Here is a 12,585-nt window from a genome sequence, read left to right as displayed (position 1 = left end):
GAAACGTCGTTTTACGTTTTATATTCACTAGACGATGGATAATATCCAAGAAAGGTCCGGAGATAGGGATTAGCTCTATCTAGTGGGCCAAACTGTGTAGGAACCTGAAGACGGAGATAGAGTCCCATCTCCGAAACGTCGTTTTACGTTTTATATTTACTAGACGATGGATAATATCCAAGAAAGGTCCGGAGATAGGGATTAGCTCTATCTAGTGGGCCAAACTGTGTAGGAACCTGAAGACGGAGATAGAGTCCCATCTCCGAAACGTCGTTTTACGTTTTATATTCACTAGACGATGGATAATATCCAAGAAAGGTCCGGAGATAGGGATTAGCTCTATCTAGTGGGCCAAACTGTGTAGGAACCTGAAGACGGAGATAGAGTCCCATCTCCGAAACGTCGTTTTACGTTTTATATTTACTAGACGATGGATAATATCCAAGAAAATTTTTATTCAATTGTAAATATCCAGCTCAACTGTCATTCGGCGATTTCATCTTCCGGCGTCTGTCAGCCGCTCTTCGTCTGACGAAGTGCACACAACCCGCGGTCGCAGTTTCGCTTAAGCTGTTACCGTCTACACTTGTGACGTATTGTTTTCCCGTGCTCTATTGTGAAAGAAACTGCCCTTGGACACCATTAAGGATTCAAAACGTAAATGTAAATGTGATAAGGAAACAAACACAAGTCGTAAGGTTATAACATTAGATGAGAAAATAAAGATTCTGGGTAAGTTACGCGGTGGCATAATTATAGCAACTATTTGCCTAACAAACAGTTCATATTTTACTTCAAAGTCTAGCATTCCGTTGACATAACATTTTAATGTTTACCTTAGAGATGATACTTTATTATACTACACAAATTGTTCATAAATATATATCATTCCAGTACATTTATAATTCTGTATTTACTTCGATGCCACGGTGGTCTAGCGGTTAGAACGCTGGCCTTGTAATCCTGGGGTCTCGGGTTCGATTCCCGGCGGTGCCCGAATTTATAACTTGTGTTGGGCAAGGCCGTGGTCTAGGCAACACGGAGTTTTCCTCCGGGGGCTTCCCCGGTTTCTCCGTGGCATCCCAACAATTACTCCATTCACACACAGAAGAAGGCAATGGCAAATCACTTCTGGATCATCTGCCAAGAACGTATATGAACAGGTCCCAGTCCGAGAAAAGGATGGAAGGATCCTGTTCATATGGACCTGTCGTCAGACAGAACACTAAATAATAATAAGATGAGGTGGTCTAGCGGTTAGAACGCTGGCCTTGTAATCCTGGGGTCTCGGGTTCGATTCCCGGCGGTGCCCGAATTTATAACTTGTGTTGGGCAAGGCCGTGGTCTAGGCAACACGGAGTTTTCCTCCGGGGGCTTCCCCGGTTTCTCCGTGGCATCCCAACAATTACTCCATTCACACACAGAAGAAGGCAATGGCAAATCACTTCTGGATCATCTGCCAAGAACGTATATGAACAGGTCCCAGTCCGAGAAAAGGGTGGAAGGATCCTGTTCATATGGACCTGTCGTCAGACAGAACACTAAATAAATAATAATAATTTACTTCGAGTTTCCAGGGCTGTGTTTCTCTACTCCATTAACCCCATACAGTATTAAGTTCGTGTAACACGGATTCACCGAAACCGTTTTTTTTTCAAGAAAAGTATCCCCGCGTTAGACGAGAGCTTATTTTACTCCGAATGCTGGAACAAAATTTGCAATTTTTTTGGTATCGATTTGAACAAAACGACATTTCACATTATTTTAATTGGAACAACATTAATCAAATACCAGAATAAATTTAGAACTACACGATAATTTTAATCTAGTCCGAACTAAAGAATGAAATCGGTCAAGTTTAATTTATCTCCATTCTCCGTGTGTTGAGTCCTCTATCCGGCCAACGACCTGGACTTGCCAAGGACGTATTATCATTATGTAATGTTCACTTGAAAATATTATAATTTGTAGTGACTGGCTCCAAGCTACATATTTCGAAGAGAAATATTTCTTTTCCCGCCTGAGAGTGTGAGGCTGCATGCTAACAGAAACGCAGGTGTAGGCCATCGACTCAGCCACACTCTAAATTAACACTCCTATTTATAAATGTGACAAGCTCCAACAGGTGAATGCCTGCACGGTGCTTTCATGAGGCGGTGTGCGTCCAAAGCACAGGTCTAGTGCTGTTATTAGACAACTTCTGTTAAACCAAAATAACCCGATTTAAGTTCTAACAGAAGCTGTTTATCTTCCGGGCTGTTGAGCCGTGCAGTCAGGAAGAAGTCTCCATAATCCGAGGTATAATGATGGAGGCAGCAGGCATCCTTAAAGCGTCATTAAACAACACTATAGTTCATAAAACAGCCTTCTTCATATGAAACTTCACTCCATTAATAGAAGATATATATTCGTCCTGACTGGTCACCCAGTTGGTTATTAAAGTATATAACCGCGTTATTATGAATAAAACCCAATCTGGAGCGAGTCCATATGCGAAAATATTTCGAGTTCTTGCGATAATACACTATGTACAGACATCTACGCCACGGTGGTCTAGCGGTTAGAACGCTGGCCTTGTAATCCTGGGGTCTCGGGTTCGATTCCCGGCGGTGCCCGAATTTATAACTTGTGTTGGGCAAGGCCGTGGTCTAGGCAACACGGAGTTTTCCTCCGGGGGCTTCCCCGGTTTCTCCGTGGCATCCCATTCACACACAGAAGAAGGCAATGGCAAACCACTTCTGGATCATCTGCCAAGAACGTATATGAACAGGTCCCAGTCCGAGAAAAGGGTGGAAGGATCCTGTTCATATGGACCTGTCGTCAGACAGAACACTAAATAAATAATAAGATGAGGTGGTCTAGCGGTTTGAACGCTGGCCTTGTAATCCTGGGGTCTCGGGTTCGATTCCCGGCGGTGCCCGAATTTATAACTTGTGTTGGGCAAGGCCGTGGTCTAGGAAGCACGGAGGTTTCCTCCGGAGGCTTCCCCGGTTTCTCCGTAGCATCCCATTCACACACAGAAGAAGGCAATGGCAAACCACTTCTGGATCATCTGTCAAGAACGTATATGAACAGGTCCCAGTCCGAGAAAAGGACGGAAGGATCCTGTTCATATGGACCTGTCGTCAGACAGAACACTAAATAAATAATAAGATGAGGTGGTCTAGCGGTTTGAACGCTGGCCTTGTAATCCTGGGGTCTCGGGTTCGATTCCCGGCGGTGCCCGAATTTATAACTTGTGTTGGGCAAGGCCGTGGTCTAGGAAGCACGGAGGTTTCCTCCGGAGGCTTCCCCGGTTTCTCCGTGGCATCCCATTCACACACAGAAGAAGGCAATGGCAAACCACTTCTGGATCATCTGTCAAGAACGTATATGAACAGGTCCCAGTCCGAGAAAAGGACGGAAGGATCCTGTTCATATGGACCTGTCGTCAGACAGAACACTAAATAAATAATAAAGTACAGACATCCTGTGTATAAGAAAGCAAAAATTATTAGAACCTCTTGTTATTACTAATATCCGACAAAAGAGTAAATCAACTATAAAAATTTTCGATGTAAAATAGGCCTAAAGGGAAGAATAACATATTAACGTATTTTTAGTTCTGAAGAGAAATGACATTTCTTCTAGTATCAGCATTAAACATTAATTAGGAAGATATCTTTCCGTAAGAAATGTTATTTTCATTATCTACTGCACGCTTTTTTGTAGGAAACATATTTTAGTCACGGTGCAAATCCGACAGCAGCGAGAATGGAGAAATGAAAGTAATCTGTAACAAGAAAGTACAAATCAACACGCCATAGAGAATGTACAAAGGCCCGAGGCTTACACCTGGTGTGAATTCTTATCCCGGCGCCTATACTAAACATAAAGATGGCTGTCTTCTGGATGTTACGCCGTGTAGTGTGCGGTAATTAGACATCTGCATCGAGGAAAGTTTCAAATACAATTTGACTTATAATTCATATATACAGGCTACGTTTCGTGTCACGTTGTCTATAATATTTATGGGCTGTAATCCGTTTATAGATAAAATTGAAGAGTTCCATTTGAACTTCCTGTAACATAAGTGTTAGCCTGAACAGGACGAAAGAATTTTCAACGCATCACACGTTTTATGTTTTTCAATCCCGCAAACATATAAAGTCTATAGAATTTGATGTTCTCACGGCGACTAGTACGAAGATGGCTGTCTTCTGGCAGAAGTTTACCAACGTTTCATAAGATCTTGCTGCCTCCATCATCAGGGCGATGAGTCAACTGTGCCTGTGGAATCGATATGAAATGTAGGAACCAGCTAGTCATCCAAGGGGCAGCAAAGACCTCTGAAACGAGGTGAGGCACTACGACTCAGAAGACAGCCATCTTCGCGTGAAAGTCACTTGAGCTGGTCTTCTTTCAAGCGCTTGGTATGGAAATATAGAGCTATCGCAGTGTATACTGTGCAATAACCTACTAAGAGCCAGTTGCTGGTAGGATTGCGTAAAGCCTTTGTAAAAACATTGCAATGGGGAACAGTAACTTAAGGAGAAAGAACACTTCCTGTAGCACGAAATAACAACTGATGTTTTTATGCAAGAGTGTGTATACGGAACTGCGTAACAAAAGATTATAAGGCACTGAACACTCGTTCCGTGTTAGAACTTACGTCATCAAGCAGATTACTACTCGAGACACTCTGCCAGGGAACCCGAAGGTTCTTTACCGTGATCCCCTTTCTGAACCAAATGAATTCAATCCACACCCTCCATTCCTATTTCTTTAAAATATATTTTAATATTATCCTCCCATCTGGGTTTAGGAATTCCGCCTGGTCCCTTCCGTTCTGGCATTCCAACCAAACTTTTGTACGTATTTCGAATCTCGTTCATGCTCGCTACATGCCCGGCCTATCTCTCCGTCGTGGGTTATTAAGAACTGAAGTTCTGAATTAGAAGAAAGATTTATCGTATATTCTCCTGCTTCAGTAGTTTTGTCCATGTCAAGTCATGTTTTGAGATAAAACGTCTTTGAATCTGAATCCACACCAGAAAACAACACTTTGTGTAAGTAAAATGAGAAAGCTTTTGTTGCAGAAGCAGACAGCAGTGGAGTCAGGAAATGCCAGCTTCGGTTACTTGCGAGAAAAAACATCAAGTTTACTGACGTTTTATTTCAAGGTTGCTGGAATAAGGATCTCTGCATATGGTTCACTCCTGCCGCGAGTACAGATACGACACAGCTTCAGAGAGTGATTCTCGGGGAAACTTGTTACACCTATCACGCAATTTTCCTGGAACCAACAAATGAAATCTTGGCAAAGTTTCATTAGACCCATTGTATATTACGCTTAAGCACTGAGTTGTGTACTCCAAGTTTGTTATTTACGGTATAAAGCTTACTCGTAGTGCCTGCTTCAGCACTCAATAACTATTCTGCCAAAAGAATGTATTTCTGACCTTCGTATGATTCTCTTAATAAACAGCATTGAGCAATTGAACATCGCAATATATTTTCATTGAGGTAAATCTACGTTTTTAAGCGAAGAATATTAATTTAGATTGGTTAGAACAAGGTACTTAAGAGGATGTTTGGAAGGGTGAAATCACATGAAGGTGAAAAACTGTATAATGAGGATCATTTCAAGGAGAAGGAAATGAAAGGGTATGCAACACGAATGGCAGTGTTAAAGAATGCGTACAAAATTTTTGTAGAAAAGGAATAGGTCACTCGGAAGACCTACGCGTATATGGCAAGATAATAAGAAAATGGATCTTATGCAAAGAGAGATGGAGGGTGGCTACTGAATTTTTCTGGTCGCGTCTTATTTTGAACACGGTAATGAAATTTCTGGTTCCATGAAAGGAGAGAATTTCTTGTCTAGCTGAGTTTTCAAATAGCATCTCAAGAAGTACTTTGCCCCCACGAAGTTAGAGATAGACTTCGTGCTTCAAAGGGTAAGACGTATCCAGTACTCGCATGGAGATTTACGTTGTCCTTCGAAGACAGTGCGATGGATTTGTACCTTTATCACTTATCTGAATTCACTGAGAAACATCTGTGACTAGAGAACACAGAAGTTAGAATCAGGCTGTTAAACCAATAGAAGAAAGATGTAAAATCAATGATCAGACCATAACCATTATCAAAATTAAACAAATGTGAATACCAATTCCATTCAGTATGTCAATATTATGGAATTTTCCATTGTACTAGGTATATTTGATGCATACGACGTTTCGGGAGTTGGTACTACTTCCCGTCTGTGGGTGGATGTCACTGTTTCGACACTTTTTTCTATCATTTATTCCTTTAGGGACAACGGTATGGGTTCGAACCCAGGAGTTCGGGTAACCACTAGACCACTGGCCAACCGAAATCAATCACCCGAAGACGGGAGTACAGCCAACACCTCGTAAAAAGTAAAGTAAAGTTTGTCCCACTATACGCCATGTAGGCGTTTGGGGGGAGTGGAGGTATAGCTCCTCTCTTCCTTGACCTCGGCACTAGATGGGGGTGAGTGGTCAGCATCACGCCCCGGCCGGCTTTACCCCCGGGAAAGGACCCCCGGTACCCATTGTAGAGGAGGCTGGGTGGGCCCCAGAGCCGGTCTGGACGCAGAGGCTAGAGGAAAAATCCTCTGCCCCCGTCGGGGATCGAACCCCGGTCGTCCAGCCCGTAGCTAGTCACTATACTGACTGAGCTATCCCGGCTCATAGCCAACACCTCGTACTTCGTTAAAATCAGACAATGGGAAATTTCTAACACATTATTCTTATAACGAAATGAACAACAGTCTCAAGAGTTCCCTTAAAGTAGCCCGCCTTTGAGCCACCGAAATACATATCTATTGAATCTATGTTGTTTATCATAGTTTATGATGAATTTTGCACCCAGATTTCACGTGTTCTGATAAATGTAATTATTAAACTTCAATATACAAAAAGAATTTGAAAGTTTCATGGCGGTGAGTATGAAGATGACTGCCTTCAGGTATGATGTGCTATGTACTCTGGCAGAAACATGCCGACGTTTCAGAGGTGCATGCTGACTACATAATTAAGGCGATCAGTTTGTACCACCCTACACGACACATGGCAGAAGGCAGTAATATTCATGTATTATTCTTACATTGCCTGATACCCCACACAGAATTAAATATCGCTTACAAATAAGCTTTACAACATGGAAACAATATTTTACGCAAAGAATAACTGGTAATTCGATCACGGAGCATACGAAGGGCAAGGTCAACGTTCTTGCTGCAATGGAACTCGCTCTCAGATTAGAGGTAAGGTTGTTTCCGTGTTCCTGCCTGCATGCGCGCGGTCAGCTCTTCTGTAACATCAGCTGGAACAAAACATCATTCTGCTTTCTCCGTAGATCTAACATTAAAGTACCGTTAAATTCCTCTTGTTGGTTTTAATCTGGATGCAAGCTGATCATTCAGAATAGTTTCATGTTTACACAACGTATATGAAACGGAATTAGCACGGCATCGGGCTCTCTGACCAGCTTTGTGAGCCTGGTGACTGATCTTCCGCGTTCCCCTGAGGCAGGGAACTTCTTAAAAACTGATAATGGTTGATCTTACGAATTTATTTCAAGGTTTTTTTATGAATTCTCATGAGTTAAAGAACTGCGAATGGTGAATTAGGGAGCATAATATTGGAGGCGGTAATAATATCCGCTTAGTGTGACTTCTGAAACTCAAAAACAGCTTTCGTACAAATGTGATTTGAATCGGATACTTCTGGGATATGACCGGTATCACTTTCATAAAACCCACAGAAATTATGTGAAAACACTTCCATTAAAATAATGATTTGCCATTGTCTACATGAAGCACGTGATCTAGTGTCGGATGTTATGAACAAGATATTAAACCTCCGAGTTTCATAAAAGAAAGTTCCTCTACCACGTGTGTAACAACAGATTGAAGGAATTTCTGTCATGGATCTAGTTACAGGACATACAAAGTCATTCAGTTATTGCTAAGTTGATATAATTGCGTCATATTGTAAATTAAAATTTAATTATTCGTGTTTTTTCCGTCTGATAGCTCAGTCAGTATAGTGACTAGCTACGGGCTGGACGACCGGGGTTCGATCCCCGACGAGGGCAGAGGATTTTTCCTCTAGCCTCTGCGTCCAGACCGGCTCTGGGGCCCACCCAGCCTCCTCTACAATGGGTACCGGGGGTTCTTTCCCGGGGGTAAAGCCGGCCGGGGCGTGATGCTGACCACTCACCCCCATCTAGTGCCGAGGTCAAGGAAGAGAGGAGCTATACCTCCACTCCCCCCAAACGCCTACATGGCGTATAGTGGGACAAACTTTACTTTACTTTAATCACAATTGTATATAAATAAAATTATACATAAGATATTAAAATATCATTTACATATTTGGTACATATTTTTAAATTATTTACGTTACAGGCCAATATTGAACCACTATCACTTCAAAATATAACCTCACTCCAATGAATTTGGAAGTAAACATCATCAGAAGTTACATAACAACAGTAATTAAGTTTTAGTTTATAAGATTATAATTTTAACTTTTAACTTTACACCTGAAGATGGTTCGATGTAACCGAAACATGTAGTAAAAAGTTGTACCAAATATGTAAATGATATTTTAATATCTTATGTATAATTTTATTTATATACAATTGTGATTAGACTGAAAAAAACACGAATAATTCAGTTATTGCTGTTTATAGAAAATACCTCTGATTATTCTGATCACCATACAAAATCCATAAATGAACTCTTTGGGGGAAAATGAAAAGTTATCATGTTCAAAGGTCGGTTTTTGAAGTCTGTGATTCCAGTCGAAAACGTAAATTCCCTAAGCTTCCTTTTAGACGAGTTCAGGAAAAATATCGCTTCAACTCTGAACCCCATCCTCAGAGATTGACAATCCATATTCACGTTCGACAGCCGTTAGGCCAACTGTCTAAGCTATTCTACCACTCGTATCATGACAATCGACCCCTGCTCTCGTACAGAAGAGCTCAGTTCGTATCAAATCTGTAGGATCACTGTTTTTATTTCAAAACTGCCCGGAAAACGATTCTTAAAATCATTCAAGTCATTTAGTATAACATATTATCTGGCTAAGCAACATTGCCAAACGACGAACAAAACTTCGCTTCGGTTAACGCTTTCGGCTAAATTCGTTGGTTGTCGGTTCGATTCGCGTACTGGCTTCATGTTAAGGACGTTCACACCAGGCATTGCGAGCAATGCACCGTACTGGTCTCGAACATACAGTGACGTCATCGTCTCCCTACCACGAGAGATCCACAGTGGTTAGAAGATGTGTTAAGTCACTAAGAGTGAATTTTCAAGCCCAGAAGTATGTTATTTTCAACCTTATTGAAAAGATGGTATCAGGATTCCTTTGTAGCTTCGGTTCAAGAGGTAATAACCGTTGGATTACGCAATATGTCTGCTTTGTGTAGCTAGATACAGCAACAAGTACAGAACAGGTGCAGTGGCGTACTCCTGCTCGCGTTTATTTCAAGGTGGAGTCCTCTCCAGGTCAAAGCACTAATATATTCGCAAGTTGGTATTACTGCATTAGCATCAACAGAGAAACATAATTTACGTTGGCTGGAGGAACATAACCAGAGCATTTACTCGAGTCGCAATGACATAAAATAATAAAATAGTTTATTTAGAGGCCTCCGTGCACTTACTGTTGAATGAATGTCCCATAATTCATCCGTGTCTAAAGGGAAAGGTCAAAGGTTGAATTAATTATTCTTAAGGTTACATTTTAATTCCCGCAGAATGTAGCCTATGTTTCCGGGCGTAAGAAGCAGGTGTTTTCCTTAGAATCATTAGTGGTGTTGTCACAGTCATTGTTCATTATTTCTGAGAAGCGATGAAATATGGTAAATAACGTTTCGTGGCAAGGACGTTTATACCTAAAAATTCTTCTCACAGACCCTACAACTACAACTAATATTTTTATCTAATATCCTAATAAATATTCATAAAATCTGCAGGAAAATTATGATTTTTTCCATGTGACTATTCGAATTAAGATGGTGGTGTATTCGTTTCTAACATAAAACTTACTCTGGCGGTTATTTCAAGACAGATGTACGGAATAAAGAGTGTTATCAGTTCTGTGTGATATCCAAATGTCTGTGACTCAATAAGCTTTTGAGATTAAGTACTGATTTTGCTTAGACCATAAAACTAACGTTATTACCTCTGTAAAATCAAACACATTCAAGTGAATCGTAATTATATATTATACCCCTTATTGTCCATAAAACTTAGTTCTCTTAAACTAAGGACTGAGACCTTCTTGAGGTTCACATCTCAGGTATATCTCAAATTTACATCTAGGGTTATGACTAAAGCTCTACTGACCCCCTACCCGAAAAGGCGATGTATTCCTCCGAAATGTTGGTAACCACCCACAATACTACACAGCGTTTCAACCCAGAAGACCACAACCCACAATTTCACACGTGTATAAACCTCAAATTAATAAAGTACAATTGAATAAAAATTTTCTTGGATATTATCCATCGTCTAGTAAATATAAAACGTAAAACGACGTTTCGGAGATGGGACTCTATCTCCGTCTTCAGGTTCCTACACAGTTGGGCCCACTAGATAGAGCTAATCCCTATCTCCGGACCGGATGTGAAAAAAAGATGTCGTGACTGAAGAAAATCACGAAAAACCCCGGTCAGGACAGCCGGTCTCCGGGTAGAGATTAGAACCCGGGACCTCCCGAATACGACACAGGAGTGCTAACCACTCGATCAAGATGTTCGGTGTAACAAGTCAAGACTTAAATTAAATATGAAATTTGGTAGTTTAAAATGAGTTAACATAACTTTTACTAGTTCTGGTTTATATCGAAAAACAATATCGAACACTTTCCTTGAATAGAAACACGCATTTTTCCCCGTCCGTTCGTCAATCATAAAGGCCTAATTCTGTTGGAACGCGCCAGAAACATTACTCAATGCGTAAGTTTCCTAACTTGTTATAAATATCATTTTAAAGGTTCATGTAATACAGAACATAGCCTATGTATATGAGGTCCGAATGTTTTATATTGAAACATGAGCTCAACGCAATGAGATGTTACCGCATCCTTTGTGTTGACCTCGTTTTGTGCTACGCCACTGGCGCTGTAGCAAGGGCAGGCTGGGAGACACGAGCGTGGGCAGAACAACCAATTCGATCGTCCGCCGACGACCGGCCGACACTGTGTTCTTTGTTCGGTGTCCTTGCCATTCCCCTGGTATCGGATTGGATGGAATTCATGGTCAGGAATAACGACCATCATCAGAGACGACCACAAATTTCGACATTCTTAACGCTGAGCGGACTGGGAAATTCCATTCATTTGCTGATCAACAGTCCGATGGCGAGCACCACCTGTCTGACCTGATGGTTAAGATCCAGCCAGCTTTCATTATACAAGCAAAGGACGCCGACTGACGAAGATGGAACATACATGTACAAGTCTCATTAAGAAACGGAATATTCACTCCAATTTACGTGTCATTTTTCCTCAGAGGGACGCACCCCATATTAAGGAACCACTGCCTTATACGTAGGGTTTAAATGTAAAAGAAAATTGTGTGCTGTCTAGGAATTTCCCCGAAAATTTCAATGGATGAAACTTGTGGTGCGCCATGAAACACGTATTTTTGAAGAACCATTCTGTCGAGTTGACCTTCGTGAAGGTCACACGTACAGTCTTAGGCCATGCGCAGACAGATTTATTGAAATGACACACTGCATCCACTACAGAAGTTTTTCTGCGTCGAAATAAGATTGAGGAGAAATTATGTACCCCCAGGTCCATATTTCCTAATTTAATCAACGATAAGAGGTCTTCAGACGTTAAATTAAACAATTAGGAAAGTCGGTGTTCTTTAATAACTTATTTAACGACAGTATATCACTACTGTGGTTATTCACAGTCACAAGAAAAATGTAAACCAGATATGGATGTCGAATTTGGAGAAATATTTTTTCGGACATGTTTCACGTATAGAGGATGTGAAGAACGGAATTACAACAGAAGATTGACAATAAATAATACACTGGGTGGACCGAAGTCCTGTTTATGGCAATATCTTAGCATATATTTGGAGGGAAAATCTCAGATTATTTCAGTGATGTATTTTAATATTTTGTTATATTTATGCTTAATTCCTCCAAGTGGTTTTAATGTAAAACTTTTCAAGCAATGAGCGTGCATTTATTTCCCCATTTCTTGTTTTATAACCCTCCAGTCTCATCCGTTTTAATTTAATCGTCATCTCTAGACGAGGCATTATGCAATTTGTTCCAATCTCGACCTGTCGTACATCAAGGCTTCAGTATTTTCCCCCCTCGGTCTCTCCCATTAGATAATAAGCTCGGTTATCAATTTTTGTAAACATTTTACATTCAGAAACACGAATGTGTTCTGCTGGATGAACACACGATCTCCAAAGCTGCTGTTTATGTAATACGCCATCTTGCCGGACAGGAAGGACGCCACATTGTTCCAGCGGCCACTAGCAAGAGTTGAACGCCCGCACGTCTCAGCGCGCAACTGCCCACAGTTTCAA

At 41.1% G+C, this 12,585-nt stretch overlaps 1 protein-coding gene across 1 annotated transcript in view; it reads right to left on the bottom strand.

The window, feature by feature from the left end:
- The window catches only part of LOC110835594 (uncharacterized), a 192,935-nt gene that overhangs the window by 88,069 nt on the left and 92,281 nt on the right, over positions 1-12,585 (bottom strand). The gene's annotated exons all lie outside the window — the stretch shown is intronic.

Source organism: Zootermopsis nevadensis, unplaced genomic scaffold (genome assembly GCF_977971745.1).
Source record: "Zootermopsis nevadensis isolate Lab colony 2312 unplaced genomic scaffold, Znev_1.0 Znev_ptg000025l, whole genome shotgun sequence".
NCBI lineage: Eukaryota > Metazoa > Arthropoda > Insecta > Blattodea > Termopsidae > Zootermopsis > Zootermopsis nevadensis.
Note: the sequence above shows the minus strand (reverse complement) of the source record. Positions and strands in the feature narration are given on the sequence as shown.